This window comes from Sus scrofa, chromosome 8 (assembly GCF_000003025.6).
Source record: "Sus scrofa isolate TJ Tabasco breed Duroc chromosome 8, Sscrofa11.1, whole genome shotgun sequence".
Lineage (NCBI taxonomy): Eukaryota > Metazoa > Chordata > Mammalia > Artiodactyla > Suidae > Sus > Sus scrofa.
Genome location: NC_010450.4, coordinates 9,265,238 through 9,288,625, shown reverse-complemented (window position 1 = coordinate 9,288,625; position 23,388 = coordinate 9,265,238). Strand labels below are relative to the sequence as shown.

The following is a 23,388-nucleotide window of genomic DNA, read 5'->3' as shown; positions in this document are numbered from 1 at the left end:
CTCCAAAACAATTTAGAAAAGGTACAGTGCCTCCCTAGCACTTCCCCAAGTCCATAGCTCGAGGAATCTCTGACCTGGGGCAGTTCAATGTTGCTGCCTTTTCAAAGGGAATCACTGTCCATGTAGAAGAAAGACCAGCTTCCGTGGAATATTGGGCAGATTTGAGGCTGTTGCCTTTTCTCCTTGCTCTGTGTGAGGTGGGAGAGGCCAGAGCACATTCATCTTAGTGCAGATACAGAGACCACAGGGGTGGGGGCAAGAAGGTGCACGGAAGGGAGGGGAGGCCCTGCCTTCCACGTCTTTAGGATGGTGTAGGGAAGAGCACATGGAAATATTCCAGCTTTGGATGCAATCTGCCTCCCAATTTCAATTCTTTTTGCAGCAACATAAATCTGGGCGAGATGTTCACGGCCTCCCAGCTTTCATCTTCTCCTTCTCAAGATGGCTCGAATGACACAGTCTTGTCGTGGTGAAGATGTAAGGAAACGATGACAGCTACGGTGCCAGCCAGGCAAGCAGATAAACACCCTCTCTCCCTGCCCCCCCCCCACTTCAGTATCTTCACGGAGGTCCAAAATCCTCCCTCTTTTTATCGGTATGATTACTTTGCCTTCCCAATTCTGAATCCCATCTGCAAAGTAAAAGAGAGAGAGAGGGGGCTGTGAATTTTCATAATTTCAGGGTCTTTTTCTGTGACTTGATGTCAGGGAGCTGAGTGGAATGACAACAGGGGGAGAGAGAGAAGAAGGAAGAAAACCTTCACACCAGCAAACCCAATAATCAGCCCCTTTTGAATAATCATTAAGCAGCCTGTTAGAAGCTTCACGTCCCCAAAAGATTTTGGGGGGATGAGGGCGTAACAACACTAATCTAGAAAATGCGGTGCATTCGATCATAGATGGGAATTAGAGAAATCTTGGCTGGCTTTGCCAAAGAGGTTGGGGCGATGGGGAAGTCACAAAGAAAAACAGAGAAACGCTTCCCCCTGCTGCCTGTGTGGTAGATAACAGCCCTGATGTAAAAAATTTCCACGATCAAATAAAAACACTCACGCCCTCAGTGTTTGCAAAGGAATCACGAAGTGCAGATATTTGCATTTTGCGGAATGCATTTCCCCATCTGAAGCTACCTTCTAAGATTGTAAACATGGGCATAGGACAGAGGCTTGTTCTCCAATGATTATGTTCTTTTCTGGGCTTCGGTTCTTTTTCTTGATCTGAATTGGAAATATGTTGATGTGATTTAAAAAAAATTTTTTTTTTTTTTAAGGGCCGCACCTGCAGTATATGGAAGTTGCCAGGCCAGGGGTCGACTCAGAGCTGCAGCTGGAGCCTATGCCACAGCCACCCACAGCTACAGCAGATCCCAGCTGCATCCGTGACCTATGCCACAGCTTGCAGCAATGCTGGACCCTTACCCTACTGAGCAAGGCCAGGGATGGAATCCTCGTGGATGCTATATCAGGTTTTTAATCTGTTGAGCCACAGTAGGAACTCCAGGTTGGTGTGATTTTTAAATCAAAATGATGCAAATGTTACAAACAGAAAAAAACTCACTGTTGTGTCGGCCCTCCTAAACCGTCCCTAGTTACTTTTATGAGATTGTCACATAAATACAAGCAAATGCGATTATATAACCTCCTTCAGCCCACACTCCCCACAGAAAAACACTGTCCATGGCGCTCTGTCATCGACCTGGCTCCCGGCTGTACTTTCATTCCACTGTGCCTGATGATGAGAGTCTCGCCTTGGTACCCACTGTGTTTGCTCTGTGGCTGAAGAGAGCTTTTTCGTCCCTGAACTTTAGAAGCTGGTGCTCAGAATTAAAAGGGCTTAACGTCACCAAGATTTCTATTAAAACACCCAGGACAAAGGAAAAAGCCTTTTTGCTTCAGCTGAAACGTCCTTGTAAAGGGCAAAGTGGAAAAGACAAACGCCATCGCCTTTTTGCTGGTTGGGTGCCACAGCCACCAGCACTTTCTGAAAATGGCAGGGCTGCCAGCTCTTGATGGAAGCCAGGTTTGGCTTCTTGTATTTGAAACAGTTAGAAGATCGTGTCTTCCAGTGCATACGGCAAGCCAGTGAGATGGTCAAGGTCAAAGAAAAACCCAGTGATCCACAGTCAATCACATCTATGGACCCTACGATGAAGTTATACCCGTCAGGAAAACATTTGATCTTCTGTACCTGGGCATTTCCAGAAAATTCATCCTGAACCAGTCTGAGCTTTTTTAAAAAATGCACAACCTGAAAGCTGAGAGTTAAGTTTTATTGGGGGCGAAATTGGGACTTAAGCCCGGAAACAGCATCTCAGGTAGCCCTGAGAAACCACTCCAAGGAGGGGAGGGAGGAGCTAAGATATATGAGTTCTTGCAACAAAGGAAGGTAGTAGGAACAAAAGATTTACAGAAAACCAGATTTACCCACTAACCACAGCCCAGGAAATACTGCCCCAAAGAGGAAAGGGGGAATACCAAGATATAAGTCACGAAGGTGAAGGGGGATGGGCATGCAGCCAAACACACATTTTAAAGTTTGCTGCCGGTATCATGAAGGTGACTGCTAGTCACAGATACTAGTCGTCATTGAAGGATTTTAGTGTTTTTCTAGATATGAGAAGATGCAGGAATTGGGCTCATAAAGTCTCCTAGAAACATCTAACTATCTGTTCCCAGAGCACAGAGTGCCTCATTCCTGGTCTCCACACTGAGCTCTGCTCAGCGGGTACCATGGGTTGGCAGCCGCAGTGGTACATGATTTTAATCCATGTAGAAGAGATGGCAAATGCCAAGCTCTAGTTCACAGAGCCATTCATTGGCCTCCAGCTGACCCATTTTCTTCTGACACCCAACTTCCCACCACACATCATGCCAACCAACATCCACTTGGCCCACCCGAGAGGTCACTGGCAGTGTCATAGGAAGTTCCCATGTAGATATCTTACTATCTCTGTTCCTCTCTACCTGAGGGCTTTTTCTGCCGACTTAAGTATGTCTTGGAGAGTCTGGGCATGCCAGGAGGGATGAAAGTGCCAGGGAGTTAAAGTCCTCAAAGCAACCCTCAATCAATGAAGGACAGGACTTGATAGAAAAATATCCAGCCCTCTTGCCTCTTGCTGGGACAAAACTGACGTGTGTGGCTCCCTCAAAGAGACACCAGTGCAATTAAGTCCTGGGCACTGATAGTAATGACCCACTTATTAACACATTTCTTTTTTTTTTTTTTTTTTTTTTTTTCTTTTTAGGGCTACATGTGCTGCATATGGAAGTTTCCAGGCTAGGGGTTGAATCAGAGCTATAGCTGAAACCTACGCCACAGCCACAGCAATGCCGGATCTGAGCTGTATCTGCAAACTACACCACAGCTTAAGCAAAGCCAGAGCCTCGACCCACTGAGTGAGGCCAGGGATCAAACTCACATCTTTGTGGACATTAGTTGGGTTCTTCACCCTCTGAGCCACAACGGGAACTCCACACAGTTCTTAATGGCTTTTCTCCCTTCCCTACTCTCACTTTCTTCCTGAGATCACTTCCTATGACCCTCTGGGTCTTATCAGGAGACAGAACACACAGCAACTTAAAAACAGGGAAGTGTAATACAAAGAACTATTAACTATGATAAAGAGTAACTCCAGGATATAAGAAGATTCGATAAGGCATCCCTAGGGCTTAGGCTGGGCACCCACAGAAGCACACCCTTGGGATCCAGACATCTTTGGAGAAGGTATGGCTCAGTCCACGGGATCATAGAGAATTGTGCTTCTGTAGTTAGGCTGGAGCTGGTCTCCAGGGGATGGAAGCAAGAGGCCACCCTCCTAGGTGCACGTGGGGGAGCAGTCAGCCAGCACCTGATTGTGGGGATGTGGCATCTGGGAGCCCATGGGGATAGGAGTCCTTCAGAGCATGTGATTTGTGCTGCTGGCTCTGGTTTCCATGCTGAGGGGGCCGCGTGAAGGTTATCTCCACACTGAGGCTGCAAAGTTGCAGAAGGACCACGTTTTGGCCCGTGGGCAGGTTCCATTGACTGTTCCCACACTGGCAACTGAGTTCCATCTGGCACTGACCCTCCTCCTGCAATATCCCTTCAGCATTCTTTACTGAGGAAGCTTAGCATCATGTTAAAGGAGGAATAACTTATCACAGCCCATCTACTGAAGGGTGCAGCCAGCGGAGAGGCAGTAAATTGATAACGGAAACACCTTCCAAACACCTTTGGGGATTTGCACCCAAATCATTATCTCAGGGTCTGCTTTTGACAAAAAGCCACATCAAGAGAAGGTCTTATGTCTTAACCCACTGAGCAAGGCCAGGGATTGAATCCTCATCCTCATAGATACTAGTTGGGTACTTAACCCCCTGAGCCACAACAGGAACTCCCCAAAAAAGGTATTCTAATACCATTTTTTTTTTTTTGTCTTTTGTCTTTTTGTCTTTTTGTCTGTTGTTGTTGTTGTTGCTGTTGTTGCTATTTCTTGGGCCGCTCCCGCGGCATATGGAGGTTCCCAGGCTAGGGGTTGAATCGGAGCTGCAGCCACTGGCCTACGCCAGAGCCACAGCAACGCGGGATCCGAGCCGCGTCTGCGACCTACACCACAGCTCACGGCAACGCCGGATCGTTAACCCACTGAGCAAGGGCAGGGATCGAACCCGCAACCTCATGGTTCCTAGTCGGATTCGTTAACCACTGCGCCACGACGGGAACTCCTCTAATACCATTTTGATAGACAATGAATTTCAGAGTCAACTGGGAAAAGATTGTACTTTTTTTATATTTTGGGGGCTTTGTGTGTATGTATACTTTCTGTCATTAAGAATTTTACCAAGCATTGATCGCCATTTGGAAAATTGTCTCACTGACAACAATACAACTCATGATTTGAGTTAGCAGAACTTGGCACCTCTCTCCCTCTGCATTTGTACTGATCATATGTATAATATCTGTTGCAAGTATCTGTGTATTTCATTATGTCTTCCATGTAGAAGTCTCTGGCCATTTGTATATTGAAATAACACTCATCACCTTACTGTAAATTACTCTCTTTTTATTTTTTCTCCACAGAAAAGTTAGGACACCATATTGATTAAAAAGACAATATAGGGGAGTTCCCATTGTGGTGAAGCAGAAATAAATCTGACTAGCATCCATGAGGATGCAGGTTCGATCCCTGGCCTTACTCAGTGGCTTAAGGATCCAGCCCTGCTGGGAGGCTTTGGTGTAGGTTGCAAATGCGGCTCAGATCCTGCATTGCTGTGCCTGTGACGTAGGCTGGCAGCTGAAACTCCAATTTGACCCTAGCTTGGGAACCTCCATATACTGCAGATGTGGCGCTAAAAGGACAAAAAAAAAAAAAAAAAAAAAGACAAGATAGGGAGCTCCCACTGTGGCTCAGCAGGTTAAGAACCTGACTGGTATCCATTAGGATTTGGGTTCCATCCCTGGCCTCACTCCATGGATTAAGGATACGGCGTTGTCACAAGCTGCAATGCAGCATAGGTTGCAGATGCCGCTCGGGGTCTGGCATTGTTGTGGCTGTGGTGTAGGCCAGCAGCTAGTGCTCCAGTTTGACCCCTAGCCTGGGAACCTCCATACACAGCAGGTGTGGCCCTAAAAAGAAAAAAAGAAAAGAAAATATATGTGTAGACTGGTTGGTTTACTACCTGTGAGCTTCACTTTGAGATATTTGAAGAGGCATTTATAAAATACTTGTTTTGAAGGGGGCACTCTGGGCCCAGGGCGAGAGGTTCTGATCTCCCTGATTACTGAAACACGGCAGCCCCCAGTACAAAGCTAGGAACCAAGATACACAACATGCACATATTTTCATCTACTCAAAAATAACTCACTAGCACTGTCTCTGAGCCAAAAATTGCTGTGGGTTCTGGGAGGCAGCAGAGATCAAAAAGACCGGAGCCCCTGACATGGCAAAGCTCTCACTGGAGAAGGCAAAGTCTCATATCTACCCAAGTTAAATATTCACCTAAACCTACGGCCCAATAATTCCACTACTAGGTACAAACTCAGGAGAATCAAGGGCATATGCCCACCCCATGGCATTACAAGAAAGTTTACAGCAGTTTTATTCATAACAACCAAAAACTGAAAACAACCCAAATGTTGCCCAAGAGGAGAACAGAAAAAACAAACTGTGACATATTCATACAGTGGAGTAGTACACAGCAATTTTAAAAAAAAAAAAAAGATAAACTATAACTACCACAACATAGATGAATCTTGCGTACCTTTTTTTTGAAAAAAGAAACAAGACACAAAAGTGAAATTACTATCCAATTCCACTTATATGGAGTTAGAAAACAGTCAAAATTAATCAATGTTGATAAATATCAGAACAGTACTTATTTCTTGGTGGAGAGATTATTGACTAGGCAGGCATGCAAGGGAACCTTCCAGAAAGATGAAAAAGTTCTGACTGATGGTTGTACAGGTGTATTTAAATTACCCACGTGTAATCAGAAGTTCATCGAGCTGGACATTTAAGATTAGTATACTTTGAGTTCCTGCCGTGGCACAGTGGATTAAGAATCTGACTACAGCAGCACAGGTCTCTGCAGAGGTGTGGGTTCAATTCCCCGGCCCAGTGCAGTGGGTTAAATGATCTGGCATTACCATAGCTATGGCGTAGGTCACAGCTTCGGCTCGGATTCAGTCCCTGGTCTGGGAACTTCCATATGCCTCTGGTGTGTCCATAAAATGTAGACAGAAAAAGGAAAAAGATTAGTGCATTTTGACAAATCTTAAAACACTCAAATGTTATCTCATCTTTAAAAAAAAAAAAAATCTATTTGAACACCCTAGTTTAAAATGTTAGTAACTGCAAATAAAAGACCTCTGAGGTCAGACAGATTTGGGTGATCTCATTTCCACCCCTTTTTATTGTGTAAGACCTTGAGAAAATGACTTAAGACTGTCTGAGCCTCCATTTCCTCATGTATAAAATGAGAATAATAATTCATGCCTCTCTGGTTGGCTGAGAGGATTCCAGACATAACATATGTAGAAGTGCTACCACGGTCCTTACACTTCTCTAGGAATTTCACACCTCATTAGCTCTGGCTTCCCCAAAGCAGGGCTTGTGTCAGTGATGGCAAACAAAGGAACTTGGGGTTCCCAGTGCCCTCTCCTGAGCCCAAGGACACCGCTAATCAATTATGACCCTCTTCCTAGTGACCCTTAAAATCCATCGCCACTTAGTTCTCCCTGAAGCGGCACACTCCGTGAGAGCTGGCACACGACAGAAAACCTGCTTGCCACCCTGACCTATGTCACATTCATCTTTGCCTTGTCAGTGCCATCTATTGCAGAGACTTGTCAAGTATGGAAAAATGGAAAAAGAACTGATATATTTTTAGCATCTAAAACTCAACACACTCAAGCCAGGTGTTTTCTCTCTCACTCTCTTTTCTTTCTTTTTATTTTATGTTTTTTTTTTCTTTGTATGGCCGCATCTGTGGCATATGGAAGTTTCCGAGCTAGGGGTTCAGTTGGAGCTGCAGCAGCCAGCCTACGCCACAGCCACAGCAACACCAGTTCCAAGGGTATCTGCCATCTATGCAACAGCTTACCGCAATGCTGGATCTTTAACCCACTGAGTGAGGCCAGGGATCGAACACACATCCTCATGAATACTAGTAGGGTTCTTAACCTGCTGAGCCTCAACTGGAACGCCTCTTTTTTTTTTTTTTTTAAATGTATCTCTTCAACTGTCAGAAAAATCCTATGAAGCATAATTCTTGTTGAGTAATCAAAGAAAGTAAGAACTAGTTAAGTAAGAATGACCAGTCCACAGATCACAGGCAGCTAAAATAGGTTCAGATCCGGGTCTGTCTGTCTAATGTCCTAGGTGTGTCCTCCAGGCACGTCAGCTCCATCCAACTGTGGACACACAGTGCATGTCTAACATTAGAAAAGAGATAATTGTGGGGGCTCCTGCTGTGGTTCAGTGAGTTAAGAACCAAACTAATACCCATGAGGATGTGGGTTCAATGCCTGTCCTTGCTCAGTGGGTTAAGGATCTGGCATTGTCACAAGCTTTGGCGTAGGTCACAGATAGGGCTCAGATCTAGCATTGCTGTGGCTGTGGTGTAGGCCGGCAGCCACAGATCCAGTTTGAGCTGTAGTCTGGGAACTTCCATATTCTGCAGATGAGCCCCTAAAAATAAAATTAATTAATTAATTTGTTTGCAAAAAGAAAATAGAGGCATTTCCATCATGGTTCAGTGGTTAACGAACCTGACTAGTATCCATGAGGATGAAGGTTCAATCTCTAACCTTGCTCAGTGGGTTAAGGATACAGTGCTGCCATGAGCCGTGGTGTAGGTCGAAGACGCAGCTCAGATCAATCATTGCTGTGGCTATGGTGCACACTGGCGGCTACAGCTCCAACTGGACCCCTAGCCTGGTAACCTCCATAAAAAGACAAAAAAAAAAAAAAAACGAAAGAAAGAAAGAAAATAGACAATTGTGGACGAATCATCCTGAATCCAGAACAAGGAAAGAGACATGCATTACACTATTAGGAGTGAGTTAAAAAGAGAATAGAGAAAATGATTTCATGCCAAGAAGTAAATAAAAATAAGTGAGGTCTGATGGCTTAAAAGGATCAAGGCAGAATCAACAGTCTGCAAGACAATTTATTGGTTGCTATTTCTGTGGCTTCTCTTTTTCAAGCACAGGCCCATTAGGTATTCTGCTAACGGAGCAGAGACCGCCTTGGCTAACCCTGTGGAGTATAGCTAGGCACCCTCTACACAGCCTTGCCTGTTTCTCCCTCCATTTGGTCTGCTTTCCAGCCAGTTTCACCTACCTCATCAGAGACCAGAGGAGGGAACCAGAGCTGACTCCCGACAAAACAGAACTCTTTGCAGTACAGGACCAACAGGAGGCCCCAGTGAGCACAGACCCCAGGCATGTTAGGACCACTGTTTGGAATCTGAAAATACACATGATAATGTCTGTCTCCCGGGGAGGCAGAGGGAACAGGAGAAAAGACTGGGAGGGGGAAAATACTAGAATGTCACTTCCAAAAGGGCCTGCAGAGGCCATTGTACCTGTCTTCCCAAATGTCAATCGTGTTTGCCATATTCCTGTATGATCTGTAGTATTATTTACTTATGCCATTCCTTTCAATAAACCCACTTATTTGACTACATTTAGCCTCATCCTATGTTATAGATCAATAAAATCTTATACTTGGAGTTCCCGCTATGGTGCATCAGGTTAAGGATCCGGCATTGTCACTGCAGCGGCTCAGGTCACTGCTATGACATGGGTTTGATCCCTGGGAAGTTTTACAATGCTGCAGGCACAGCCAAATAAAGAAAAATCTTACACTCAATGTGCTGGTTATATTTTCCTTATAAATATTAAAATAAACATGGTAACTATGAAAACTTTAAACGTTCATCCAAAACCACAATGAGATATTACCTCACACCTGTCAGGATGTCTATTATCCAAAAGAGAACAAATAACAAGTGCTGGCAAGGACGTGGAGCAAGGGAACCTTTGTGCACTGTTGGCAGCAATGTAAACGGTGCAGCCACTGTGGAAAACAGGGTGGAGATTCCTCAAAAAATTAAAAATACAGCTATCATACAGTCCAGCAATTCCACCTCTCAGTAGTTCTCCAAAGAAAATGAAAACACTGATTCGAAAAGATACATGCACCCTTATGTTCACTGCATTATTTACAACAGACATGATATGGACACAACCTAAATGCCCATCAATAGATGAATGAATAGGAGTTCCTATCATGGCACAGCAGAAACAAATCTGACTAGGAAACACGAGGTAGTGGGTTTGGTCCCTGGCCTCACTCAGTGGGTTAAGGATCCAGCATTCCTATGAGCTGTGGTGTAGGTCACAGATGCAGCTCAGATCCTGTGTTGCTGCAGCTATTGCTGTGGCTGTGGCATAAGCCACCAGCTGTAGCTCCAAGTCAACCCCTAGCCTGAAAACCTCCATATGCTGAAAATGCAGAAGATGCGGCTATAAAAAACAAACAAAAGAATGAAATCTTGCCATTTGCATCACCATGGATGGAGCCAAAGGGTATTAGGCTAAGTACAATAAGTCAGACAAAGGCAAATACTGTTTTTACATGTGGAACCTAAAACAAAAATGAACAAACATGATAAGACAAAAACAACCTCATAGATACAGAGAAGAAACAGGTGACTGTCAGAGGATAAGGGGGCAGAGTGAGAAGAGATGTAAGTAAGACTGATTAAGAAGTATAAATCCTCAGTTACAAAATACACAAGTCACCAGTATGAAAAGTACAGGGTGGGGAATATAGCCAATAATTATACCATGTCTTTGAATGGTAACAAATGACGACTAGGTCTATCATGATGATCATCTTGAAATGTATAGAAACATCGAATATCTTTGTTGCATACCAGGAACTAACACAGTAGGTCAAGTATACTTCAAAAACAAACCAACAAACTCATAGCAAAAAAGATAAGGTTTGTGGTGACCAGAAGCAGGGGTCAGGAGAAGCGGAAATTAGATGAAGTTAGTGAAAAAGAACGAATTTCCAGTTTAAGATAAATAAGTAACAGGGATATAGTGCACAACAAGATAAAGATAATTATCACTGCCATATGTTATAAATGAAGATTTTTAAGAGAATAAACCCTAAGAGTTATCATCAGAAGGAAAAAATTTTTTTTCTATTTAATGTTGTATCTAAATGAGGTAATGTTCACTAAACCTATTGTGGCAATCATTTCATGACATGTAAGTCAAATCACTGTGCACCTTAAACTTCTACAGTGCTTATGTCAATTATATCTCAATAAAACTGGGAGAAAAAAGGGAAGAAATAACAAGTGTTGGAGAGGAAGTAGGAAAAAGGATATCTCATGCATTGTTGGTGGGAATGTAAATTGGTACAGCCACTACAGAAAACAGTATGGAGGTTCCTGAAAAAATAAAAAATGGAACTGAGTACTTATCCAAAGGAAACAAAAAAATACTAACTCATAAAGGTATATGCACCTCCACGTCTACTGCAGCATTATTTAGCATAGCCAAGACATAGAAACAACCTAAGTGTCCCTCGATGGATGAATGGATAAAGAAATGAATAAAGAAAATATGTTACATACCAAGAAACCCTGCCCTTGGCACACTCCTTGCCACTCACCCTGCCCCAAGTCCCCTTGTGAAACACCCAGAGCTTAGCAGCAGGATTTGAGCACTACTCCAGCCACAGCCTTTTGTTGCAAAGAGGAAGCAACTAAGGCACAAAGAAAAGAATTGATGACAACAGATTGCATGAAAAATTACTGCAGAAACGGATCTTGAACACAGGACCTCTGATGGACCTCTGGAGATCTGTGCACTATTCTGTGCCCTGAAAAACCTCCAATCTGGCCCAAAGTGAAATCACACTTCCTCCCTCCACCTCTTTCTCCTTGCACACCTTCTGGCTTGACACAAACTTTGAGGTGAGGGAGAGGAAATCTGTGGCCAGGAAGGAGGGCAGTGCAGGGATTTGGACCATTATGGTTCTGGTGCTGCTTGGTCTGAAAGCTCTTTGGACTGAGAATATAAGACTGATGCATGGAGGAGTTCCCTTTGTGGTGCAGTGGAAAAGAACCCAACTAGTATCCATGAGGATGTGCGTTTGATCGCTGGCCTGGCTCAGTGGGTCAGGGATCCAGAGTTGTGAGCTGTGGTGTAGGTTGTACACGTAGCTCAGATCCCGAGTTTCTGTGGCTGTGTGGTAGGCCAGCAGCTGTAGCTCTGATTTGATCTCTAGCCCGGGAACTTCCATATGCCATGGGTGCAGCCCTACAAGGGAAAAAAAGTGAATTTAAGACTGACGCATGGGAAATGGACAGAACCCAATACACCTGGTCCACTGGGCCGCCTTGTTCTCCCTTGAAGGACATTTCAACTGGTTGAAGCATCTAGAATCATACCACAAACTCGAATCCTAGTCCAGAAACACCAACTGAAGGATAAATTGAGACAGCTTCCACACTTCTGTCTCCTTTCTCACCTGCAGCTCCTCTTCTACCCCACCCCTGTCTAGTCATGCCCCTCCAGCATCCTTTCTCTGGCTTTTTCTCTCTAGAGACATCCAGCATCTCTTCCCTTGCAGAGCACCCCAGCTTCCACAGATCTTCACTCCAGGCAGGAGAGTCTGCCTTGCTGATGCTGGAGTCTTCCTCCTCCAGAGGTTGGGGATGGCGTCATAAACAAAAGTCGAACAATTTTTCTTTCCATCCAATTTTAGCTCAATATAAAGAACCATTTTTCCAAAAGCCAGAACTTCCCAAAGCAGGGGAGTTGGCTCTTCAAGCAGTGCTATGCCTTCACCTCCAGGGGATGTCTTGAGAAAGCATACTTGGGAGAAGCTGGTCCCAAACGAAAAATTCCACTGGAGGCCCACTCACACCCCCTTCCAGTCCTGGGGTTCTCTGATTCAATGAGGTTCTTAACAGCCCTTGGGTTGCAGCAAGGAGGAAATCAGAGGGAGTTGGGGAAGTGTCTTTGACCCTAGCACAGAGATCATCAAACTTTTTCTGTAAAGAGCCAGATGGCACAAATTTTTGACTTTGCATGTCATATGTTGTTCACTACAATTACTCAGTTTTGCTGTTGTATCACGAAAGCAGCCATAAGCAATCTGTAAACACATAAGTGTGGTAACATTCCAATAAAACTTTCTTTACAGGAGTTCCCACTGTGGCTCAGTGGTAACGAACCCAACTAATATCCATGAGGTTCTGGGTTCAATCCCTAATCTCCCTCAGTGGGTTAAGGATTCAGCATTGCTGTGAGCTGTGGTATAGGTTGCAGAGGTGGCTCAGATCTGGTGTTGCTATGGCTGCGGAGTAGTACGCCAGAAGCTATTATCTACAACTAGATCCCTAGCCTGGGAACTTCCGTATGCCGCAAGTACAGCCCTAAAAAGACAAAACAAAACAAGACAAAACAAAAAAACAACTTTCTTTACAAAACATATGGCAAATGAGTCCTACTTTTTACAAAATTATAAGGTGAAACATAAATTGCCAGCAGGCTAGATTTGACCTGCTGGCTCTGGTGGGCCAATAATTGATCTAGAGGAAACTTGACCACCTGCAAACCTCCCTCTCCCTCCCTGCTTCGTCCAGTCAACCACTGGGCCCAGTCAGCATCACCTCCAAAATATGTCTCATGGTCGCCCGTAAGAGACAAGCCAGCCCCTTGCGTAATTAAACCTATGTCATCCGTGGTTAGCAACTGCAGGGCCCCCAAACTGACCTTCCTTTGAGAGATGTGCACACATTTCTTAAAACATCAGCGGTCTCTAAAACCCCAGGGTGGCAGCGTTTAGCCTTTCAAGCAGGAGAACTGTTGTAGGTTTAGGGGTGCTAATTACAAGCTTCCTCTCTTCCAGAGTCTTAAAAAATAGAGACCAGACCCAAGCAACCACATGAGAGTCAAGATTCAGTACTTTCCTAAAAGGCCAGGGAAGGACTCAATAGCTCCAATCTAGGGCTTTGGGTTTACTTTGTTGGAGAACATGGTTTGAGCGAGACCTTCCCCAGTATTCTAACCCCTGGAAGACATCGGGGTCTATTCAGAGAAGAGCCAAAGCTCAAGAACCAACTCAAAGGCCATCTGACCAAAAGTCACTCTCTTGCGTTATCCTCATAAACTGAGCCAGGAGGGAGAGACAGCAAATACTTGGTCCCACAGCTCCGATATCAATGGAAAGACGTCATCACTCTAATGAGTGCAACAATCTTACTGGTGATGGGGTGAGAACCTGGGATCATGAGTGGCATCACCAGGGTTCCAGACCTTTACACATTGACGAAGGGGGCAGGAAGAGGAAGGGAGATAACCTGGTCCTGGGGTATGCACTGTCTAAAGGGGCAACTCTGGAGTTCCCACTGCAGCACTTCAGGTTAAGGACCCAGCACTGTCTCTGTGGTTGTTCTGGTTGCTGCCGAGGCGAGTTCAATGCCCTGTTTAAGGATTCAGCACTGCCACAACTGTGGCTTAAATGGCAGCTGCAGCTTGATCCCTGGCCTGGGAAATTCCATATCCTGGGAGGGCAGCCAAAAAATAAATGAAGGAGCAACTCTGATTAGATGCTGATGAGCACAACAATTAGCAACAGGGATAATAGTAAGACACTACAAATTGCTCCTTCTGCATCTTATCAAATTTTTCCAAGTCACCCTGTGAAGCTGCCTTACATGTCAACCCCATCTACTCCTAATGGGCAGTCCAGAGGAGACTGAACCCTAGAATTAGTTGACACTAAGAACACTACTTTTTTTTTTTTTTTTTTTTTTTTTTTGTCTTTTTAGGGCCATATATGGAGGTTCCCAGGCTAGGGGTCAAATCAGAGCTACAGCTGCTGGCCGACACCACAGCCACAGCAACATGAGATCCAAGCTGCATCTGTGACCTACACCATAGTTCACAGCAACGCCAGATCCTTAACCCTCTGAGCGAGGCCAGGGATTGAACCTGCAACCTCATGGTTCCGAGTCAGATCCGTTTCTGCTGCACCAGGATGGGAACCCCAGAACGCTACCATCTTGTCTGTCTTACATGGTTTCTGTGCTCAAGGTGAAAATTTGAACTTATTTTGGGGGCAAGTTGTTCCTTTATCTTGGAAATATCATTTCAGCAGTCCCTTTGAATTACACATGTGCAAAGTAAGTGCATTCCTACTCACTGATTTGGGGAAAGGGCCTTTTTTGGCCTGGGTTTAGAAGAGGCTGATAAGTAAACTGATAATGAATCCTGTTTACATATGTGAAACTACGTGGTGAGCCAAGGAGCCTTCTGGGAGAAGTGAGTTTTTTATTTATCTTCTTATTGTATTTATTAGAATACATCTGACAAGGGTGGAAATACTTGAGGCCAGGTGGTGGGGAGAAAAAAAAGGATCTCCAAGAGGAAATTCATCAAGAGGGAGGAATGTGGACTGGGTAACCCAGGCAAAGGCTGTTGAAGCAGTTTGTTCCAGACGGTGAGTGCTTTTAACTCATTATGCTGCTCTCTGGGTGATGGGCTGTCCCCCTAGGAAACGTGGTTGCCTTGGTGTGAGATGAAAAAGCTAACTTCTGATGGGCCCTGTCCCTGGCAACCCAGGCCAAGTGGAGAAAAGAGACCTTGACCACGTGTAACCCAGGAGAAGGACCATCCTGTGTTCTTTGTGGATCCATGGCAAGGACAGACACTTCTCTGACCACAGGGACTGCCCCGTTTCAGCAGGAGACAAGAATCCCAGGTATTGTTCTTCTCACCTGCAGAGCAACATCGGGGGTTTTTAGGCTTCCCAGGAAAGGCCTCTGAAGACAAGGGGTGGATGTGGGGGGAGATGGCACTGCCTGCTGATCCCAACAGGTGAAGGACTGAAGTCCCCAAGTGGCTGTGAGCAAATCTGTATGAGCTGCTGAGGTCCAGGCACTTCTAGGTTCTGAGCATGTGAGCCAACTGAGGCTTAGAGATGCTTAATAATAGGATCTCAGCTGTCCTTAACCCTCGCCACACATAGAATTACCCAGGAAGTTCTAAAACAGACTAATGCTGGGCTAAAACCCAGCCCAAATGAATCAGTCTTTTGAGAGAAGAGCCAAGGCATCAACTATTTTTGAAAAGTTAGGAGTTCCCATCATGGTTCAGTGGTTAACAAACCCGACTAGTATCCATAATCCCTGGCCTCACTCAATGGGTTAAGGATCCGGCGTTGCCGTGAGCTGGGGTTTAGGTTGCAGACATGGCTCAGATCCCACATTGCTGTGGCTGTGGTGTAGGCTGGCAGCTACAGCTCCGATTGGATCCCTAGCCTGGGAACCTCCATGTGCTGCCTCCATATGATGCGGCCCTAAAAGACAAAAAAACAACAAAAAAGAAAAGTTCCATGGGTGAATCTTATGTGTAGGAGGTTGTGAAGCAAAGAACTAACCCAAAATGATAGATAGGTAGATAGACGATCAACAGGTGATAGAGTTAGATATAGGTAGATAGATAGATAGATAGACAGACAGAGATAGATAGACAGATATAGATAGATAGATAGATAGATGAGAGACAGATATCACACATACACACACACACACACACACACACACACACACACTCACACACACTTTACTGATTAGGAATCTGAGGGTTAGAAATGCAAATAAGTAGCCCAAGGTCATTTAGCCAATAAGCAGCAGAATCCAATGTCAAATCCAGGTCTGCCTGACTTCTGACCCTATACTGATTTCACTCCATCATGTTGTCTTGAGACTCTGAAGAATGAGGAAAGAGTAACCAAAACAGACAAAAGAGAGCAGAGGGGACCTCCCCCCCACGCCCCCGCCAAGACTTCAGCTTCCTACCAGCCAAAAAGAATCCTTGCACTGAATTAAAGGAAGATTTTGCACCAAGACACAAAACCCTCTTTCGATGAAAAGCCATCCATCCAGGCTAAATCAACATATTTCAAGAGAGGTTTCTTTCTCACACTTCTTTCTAACCAAAAAGCTTGTCAAGCTCTAAGCACCTGCGGTATCACTGGAAGGCAGGCACTGAATGAAAGGGATAAATTGCGTGACTGGTGGGGTCTGGATTTCAAGGGAAACACACCTGTGCCAGGGCACCCAGTCTCATCCAGCACAGAGAGAATACGCCACCTTGTGGGGAAAATGGTGCAAGCCAGTCTGGTTCAGAGCTTTGGACCAGAGGTGGGAGGCCTCTAGACCCTAGCATTTGGCAAGTGCCTCAAGGGCAGGAGTCCTCTGAGTGTCTGTGAAAACCTAGCAAATAATAACATCGTTTTAATTAGAGCCATCATATACATGTAAGTGTAACTGGTCACCATGCTGTGCAGTAGAAAAAATATATATATATAAATAAAAGATAAAAAAAATTAGAGCTATCGCTTATTGCACCAAGTTCTCAGCAAGCCTTTCATGGGTACCCTCCCCATCCCATAGATACTTGCAAACTATAAGTTTGTAGTATTATCCTATTTGTAATGATGGCGGTCCACAGATCTAGAGGTGTGGATAACTGACCAGCCCAAGTCACAGAACAAGTAGTGATGGATCTGATGGGTCTGAGAGTCAATGTGAGGGTGAATGATAGCGAACTTCATTTCTACCAGGAATGTGGTGCCTGTTTGACTACAGAATTCTTGGCAGTTACGACAGGGGAAAATGCAGGCAGGAAACCAAATGCCAGCCAAATACCTGTCCTGGAAGCCGTCCCACTGTTTCCCCACATCCTCTTGTTCTATAACCATGCAGGAAAAAACATGAGCCAGAAGGGCACTTGCAGTGATGTCCTGCTGAGTATTTACAAACGGACTCTATGGGATAAGAAAGCCCTGACTTGTGGCACTTGCCAGATTTCTGTGGTGTCAGTGCTCCCACTGTGGCCAGTTTCACGCTACCAGCTTGGCATCAGCTACTTCACAAATTTCCTGAAAATGTAATAGCGTGTGTGTGTCTGTCTGTCTGTCTGTGTGTGTCTATGTGTGTCTGTGTGTGTGTGTTTATGGCTGCACCTGCGGCATATGGAATTTCCCAGGCTAGGGGTCAAACTGGAATTATAGCTGCTGGCCTACAGCACAGTCACAGCAACACCAGATCCGAGCCACGCTGGCGACCTACACCACAGCTCGTGGCAATAAGGGATCCTTAACCCACTGAGCAAGGCCAGGGATACCAGCCAGATTCTTTTCCGCTGAGCCATGACAGGAGCTCCAACAGGAGCTTATTTAAAACAGTTCTAGGACACCCATAGAATCAAGTTCATTCTGAGAAAGCGATGCTTGTTAGTTAGAGGTAGGGACTTGCCCCATGCTCCAGTCCAAAATCATCCAGAGTTTTAGCATCCTTCAATGATTTCATTCAGGATTTTTCTCTCAAAGCTACTGTTTACATCAGCTTGGCAGACTCACACATCTGGTTGTGTGTTTGGCTTGGGTCAGTCGCCAATGATTTAAGTCTCTGGGCTTAGGAGTTCTTGGCTCGGCAAGTTAAGGACCTGACGTTGTCTCTGTGAGGATGTAGGTTTGATCCCTGGCCTCACTCAGTGGATTAAGGATCTGATGTTGCCATAATCTGCAGCACAGGTGGCAGATGGCTGTTTACAATAAAACAGATAATGATGGGGCCATCCTTCAGGTTCATAATTGCTTTGCTTCTTAGAACACTGGCTTAAGCTGAGTTTGGTCTTCCTGGGGGAGTACGCTTAAATGAATGATCTTTGGCTGGAAATCAGTGGCATCGACCAAGTTACAGAACATTTTAAGGCTCAGTCTCCTTGTCTGTAAAATGGTGATATTAACAATACAGTCAAAGCAGTTTCTAGCATGAATTGCGTATAAACATTTACCCAAGGTTCATTTCAAACTTGTTGGCAAGGGAAAAGACTTCCAAAAAAAAAAAAAAAAAAAACTAGAATGTTCTTTGGGGAAAAAAGCACAAGTGACACAAACACCACTCAACAAAGTTTTAAGAGAGGAATGTCTGGTTTGGCGATTATTAGGGAAGCATGCGGCTTAGAGAGTGTTGTACCCTTAAATATCTGGTTAAGGTTACTGGGCACAGCTAAACAACAAGAGCAGAGTGGAGTCAATCTAACGTCCCCGAAGGAATCTAAATTGCATTAAAGTCCATCAGAAAAACACTCTGGAGCTTTATTAGGAAAGCTAGATCCTTCCCAGAGAGGCTGAAAATCGCATCAGCCCACAATATTCTGCCCCGGATCAGGTTTGGAATAATTTCCTTTCACAGTAACCATCACATAGGGCTGGTGTGAGGACTAAATGAAATGGCAACAGCAGCTCACACCCTGAGTGTTCCTCCTCTGCCAGGACCAGTGGCGAACACGTTACATCCATTATGAAATCATGTCACTCACCAGTTTAAAATTCTCCAGGGGCTTTTCATTGCCCTGAAGACAAAACACATTTTCTCTCCTTGTTGTCAAAGCCCCATGTGATCTGATTCTATCTGCTTCCACTCTATCCCAATATCTTCCAGTTGCAATGAACTTTTTATTTCCATTTTTTAACAAGTATAGTTGATTTACAATGTTGTGATAATTGCAGGTATACAGCAAAGTGATTCAGTTATACACAAACACACATCTTTTTTTTTAATTAAAAAAATTTTTTTTTTGCTTTTTAGAGACATATCTGGGGCATATGGAAGTTCCCAGGCTAGGGGTTGAATGGGAGTTGCAGCTGCCTGCCTATCCCACAGCCCATGGGAACTTGGGATCCAAGCCACTTCTTTGATCTACACCACAGCCCACCTCAGTGCCGGATCCTTAACCCACTGAGGGAGGCCAGGGATCGAACCTGCATCCTCAGGAATCCTAGTACTAATCAGTTTCATTACCACTGAGTCATCATGGGAACTCCCGACACGCATCCATTCTTTTTCAGGTTCTTTTCCTATGCGATGACCTCATTTCTCTTCCTCAAACACATCAGGTTGGTCTCTGCCCCTGGACCTTAGAACTGGCTGTTTTCCCTGCACCAGCTATTAATTTCATGATGGCTGGCTTCACCACATTCAGATCTGGAATGACCTTTCCCAACCTGGGAGCGGCTATCCAGGCAAACTCCATTCCATCACTCTCCTTCACCTTAAGGCAGTACTTATCTCCACTGGGTTTTTTTCTTTTGCTCTTAAGGACGGCACCCACGGCATATGAAAGTTCCCAGGCTAGGGATCAAATGGGAGCTACAGCTGCCAGCCTACACACAGCCACAGCAACACGGAATCTGAGCTGCATCTGCAAGCTACACCACAGCTCACGGCAACACCAGATCCCCAATCCACTGAGTGAGGCCAGGGATCAAACCCGCATCCTCATGGATACTGGTCGGGAAATCCTCTGCTGGGTGTTTTATTCATGCCTTTGCTTGTTGACCAGCTAATTCCACAAGAATGGAGGCAGTGGGAGGGTCAGGGCTTGTCTGTCTAGCTCAACTGCTTTCTCTTCCATGCCTAGAACATTTCCTGCACATAGTTGTCTAGTAACAGAAAACATGGGTATGTAAATGGAAGTGCACTTCTTCCCTCTTTGTTCCTTGTTGACAGTTTACCCCTGTTGTAACTTGTTCAATATATTTACCACATATTGTGGTGTCTATTTCTAAGAATCTAAAATATGAGAAATTCAAACAAGTATCTTAGCTATTACTCAGCCTTCTTTTTTTTTTTTTTTTTTTGTCTTTTTGCCTTTTCTAGGGCCGTTCCTGCGGCATATGGAGGTTCCCAGGCTAGGGGTCTAATTGGAGCTGTAGCCACTGGCCTATGCCAGAGCCACAGCAACACCAGATCCAAGCTGCATCTGTGACCTACACCACAGCTCACGGCAATGCCAGATCCTTAACCCACTGAGCAAGGCCAGGGATCAAACCTGCAACCTCATGGTTCCTAGTCAGACTCGTTAACCACTGAGCCACAAAAGGAATTCCTACTCAGCCTTTTATTATGTTTTTAATGGTGACCTGAATCTCACCTGTTAATTGTGGTCTCTTAAGCGTCTCATAGCCAAAGAGTGCTGGGGCAGGTTCGATCCCTGGCCTCACTCACTGGGTTCGGATCCAGTGTTGCCATAAGCTGTGATGTAGGCCAGCAGCTGTAGCTCCAATTTGACCCCCAGCCTGGTAAACTCTGTATGTCACCGGTGTGGCCCTAAAAAGAAAAACAACAAAACAAACAAAAATCTCTCTGAAAACCACCAACAGGCTTTTTGAGCACAAGCCACATGTTCTCCTTGCTTGGCCCTTGCAATAAACTCCAAATTCTGATGTTAGTGTTTTTTCTGGCCTCACTGTGTATTGGGCACATGAATTTGTGTTCGGCAACACTTTTAAAGAGTTGTCCCCATCCAATCCATGGCCTCTCTAGAGTAACAGAGACACTAATATGAAAAAAATCAAGTCATTTGGCTTGCAGACGATCAGATTTGTATTTTTTGTTGTTGTTTTTTTTTTTTTGGGGGGGGGGGTTTTACCTTTTAGGGCTGCACCCATGGCATATGGAGGTTCCCTGGCTAAGGGTCAAATCAGAGCTGTAGCTGCTGGCCTAGACCAGAGCCACAGCATCTTGAGATCCAAGCCGCATCTATGACCTACACCATAGCTCACAGCAATGCCGGATCCTTAACCCGCTGAGCAGGGCCAGGGATCGAACCCATGTCCTCATGGATGCTAGTGAGGTTCATTAACCACTGAGCCATGACAGGAACTCCCTGTAATCAACATGGATTAGTAGAAGGTGTCAAGCCAAGGCTCAAGTTGTTTACTAAGGAGGCAAATTAGTGAGGCTCTTGTATACCTACGATTTCTCACAGTCCTTTCCCATCTGCGTCGTCCCATCCATCACGACGACCCATAACAAGGCATGTTCTATTTTAAACAACAGGACTCACTGGTTTGAATGTTTCCAGTATTTGTTTCACGTAATCAAATGATGGGTGAGAACATGTATAACTGGGCCTCAGGAACATCTGGAGAACTGGCAGGTCTTTGCCCTCCATCTCTTATCTGTGCTTCTCTCTACAGATTGTCAGTTTTTTCTTTCTTTTTTTTTCTTCCACAGTCTGGCTCTATCCATGTGGCAGAGGACCTGGCAGTGAAAGTGCAACACCTCTGACTCAAACCCAACCTAAACCCAGACTGGTACTTCAACCTACATTTTTTTTAATTAGAATCATTCACCTGGTGTCTGGACATATTATTGAGTCTCAGAACAGAAGGAATTCAGCAAGAGACAAAGTGATAGGCAAGACATAGATTTACCGGAGTTCCCAGTGTTAAGGAACCCATCTAGTATCCATGAGGATAAGGGTTCCATCCCTGGCCTCACTCAGTGGATTAAGGATCTGGTGTTGTCGCATGTTGAGGTGTAGGTTGCAGATGCAGCTTAGATCCAGTGTGGCTACGGCTGTGGCATAGGCTGGCAGCTGCAGCTCTGATTCAATCCCTAGCCTGGGAACTTCCATGTGCTACAGGTGTGGCTCTAGAAAGAGGGAAGAAAAAAAAAAAAAAAAAAAAAGATTTATTAAGATAGGACTTTTGTGAAGGATACAAGCCAGCAGTCAAGGAGGCTCTGCCCCAAGGATTAAGTGGGCTACACTTTTATAATCCAAATAAAGTGGGAGGGGGGAAGACCGCCTTCTTTTTAGTTCTTGGAGTAGACATCAGGCTTATATCACTAGTTCCTCTTTCATATCGGTTAAGAGAGTATTTATTTGACCTTGTGGGGTCAAACTAGGATCATCGTGGCTCTTAATCCAATTAGCAGAAGGGTGGTAACAGATCCTAAAATATGTTGCATCATCTCAAGTTTCCTTATAATGAAGGTCTCCCGCTCAAAATGACACCTTACCCTTAAATTCCTGTCCTTGGTCCCAAAGATCACAGGCCTGCCGAACTTGAACGCAGGCCTCAATTTATCTTTCACTTAATGACCTTCAGCAGATCTCATGCTTCCACTTATGGTTTTATAGTTAAGAAAGCCTACTTTGTTCCACGACGTTCTGATGGCTTTCCTAGTGATCGTTAACTTACAGTGATCTCCCAAAGTTCCCTGGGTTTCCCTCTCTATCTATGATCCCCTAGTGGGACTTCTACAACCACTCGGGTAACTATCAGACTCCAGCACTATCAGTGGTGGACGACTCCAGACATCTCCTTACCCTGTGGCCACCAGAGAGGGACACCAATTACCTTCAAAAACCCCCAGGATAGTTCTAATTGGTGCAGCTTGTATCTGGGGCTTATCTCTAGACGATTAGCTGTTGTCAATAAACTTCTGTATTTTTCTTCATTCTCTAAAAGGCACTTGTGGAATTTAAATTTAAAACATGGCCAATAAAATTTGGTGTTACCTGAGATAGACCCCTGGCCATCCAGAATAGTCCCACAGCAGTAGTTCAATTTGTTCACCACAGTGTAGGGCCCAGCCTTCAATCCGGCAAGATCAGAAAGGATGGATCTGTACACAAAGAATGGATCTGAGTCCCACGTGGTTTCACCACTAACCAAGCTCTTAGAGCCTTAAGTGTAAAATTCATTCCTGGGGAGAGATATAACTACCAAGTGGAAAGCTTCCTATATTTGCTGAATAGCACTTTTTCTTCCTAGAGGCAAAACCAAATGTGAAGCCAAATATTGACCCAAAGGTTGTCTAAGGATCAGAGAGAAGAGGAATGAGTTAGATGATCTTAATGGCTGACACCTAGTAGCGAACATGTGCTTTGTGTAGAGACAATACCCGTTCTAGGGGCCATGGATCCCTCCCTTTCATAGGTGCTATGCCAGTCATCTCTCATTTGAAAGCGTCTCTATTCAGAGGCAGGATGCTTGCATTACTTAGGTATAAGA

The 23,388-nt window shown here is 44.8% G+C and overlaps 1 long non-coding RNA gene across 3 annotated transcripts in view; it reads right to left on the bottom strand.

Annotated features, from left to right (window-relative positions):
* LOC110262057 overlaps positions 1-23,388 on the bottom strand; it is a 248,873-nt gene that overhangs the window by 214,766 nt on the left and 10,719 nt on the right. For all 3 annotated transcript variants that reach the window (XR_002346562.1, XR_002346564.1, XR_002346563.1), the window contains exon 2: positions 75-631. This is a non-coding gene — a long non-coding RNA (uncharacterized LOC110262057). The remainder of the gene's footprint in view (positions 1-74; positions 632-23,388) is intronic.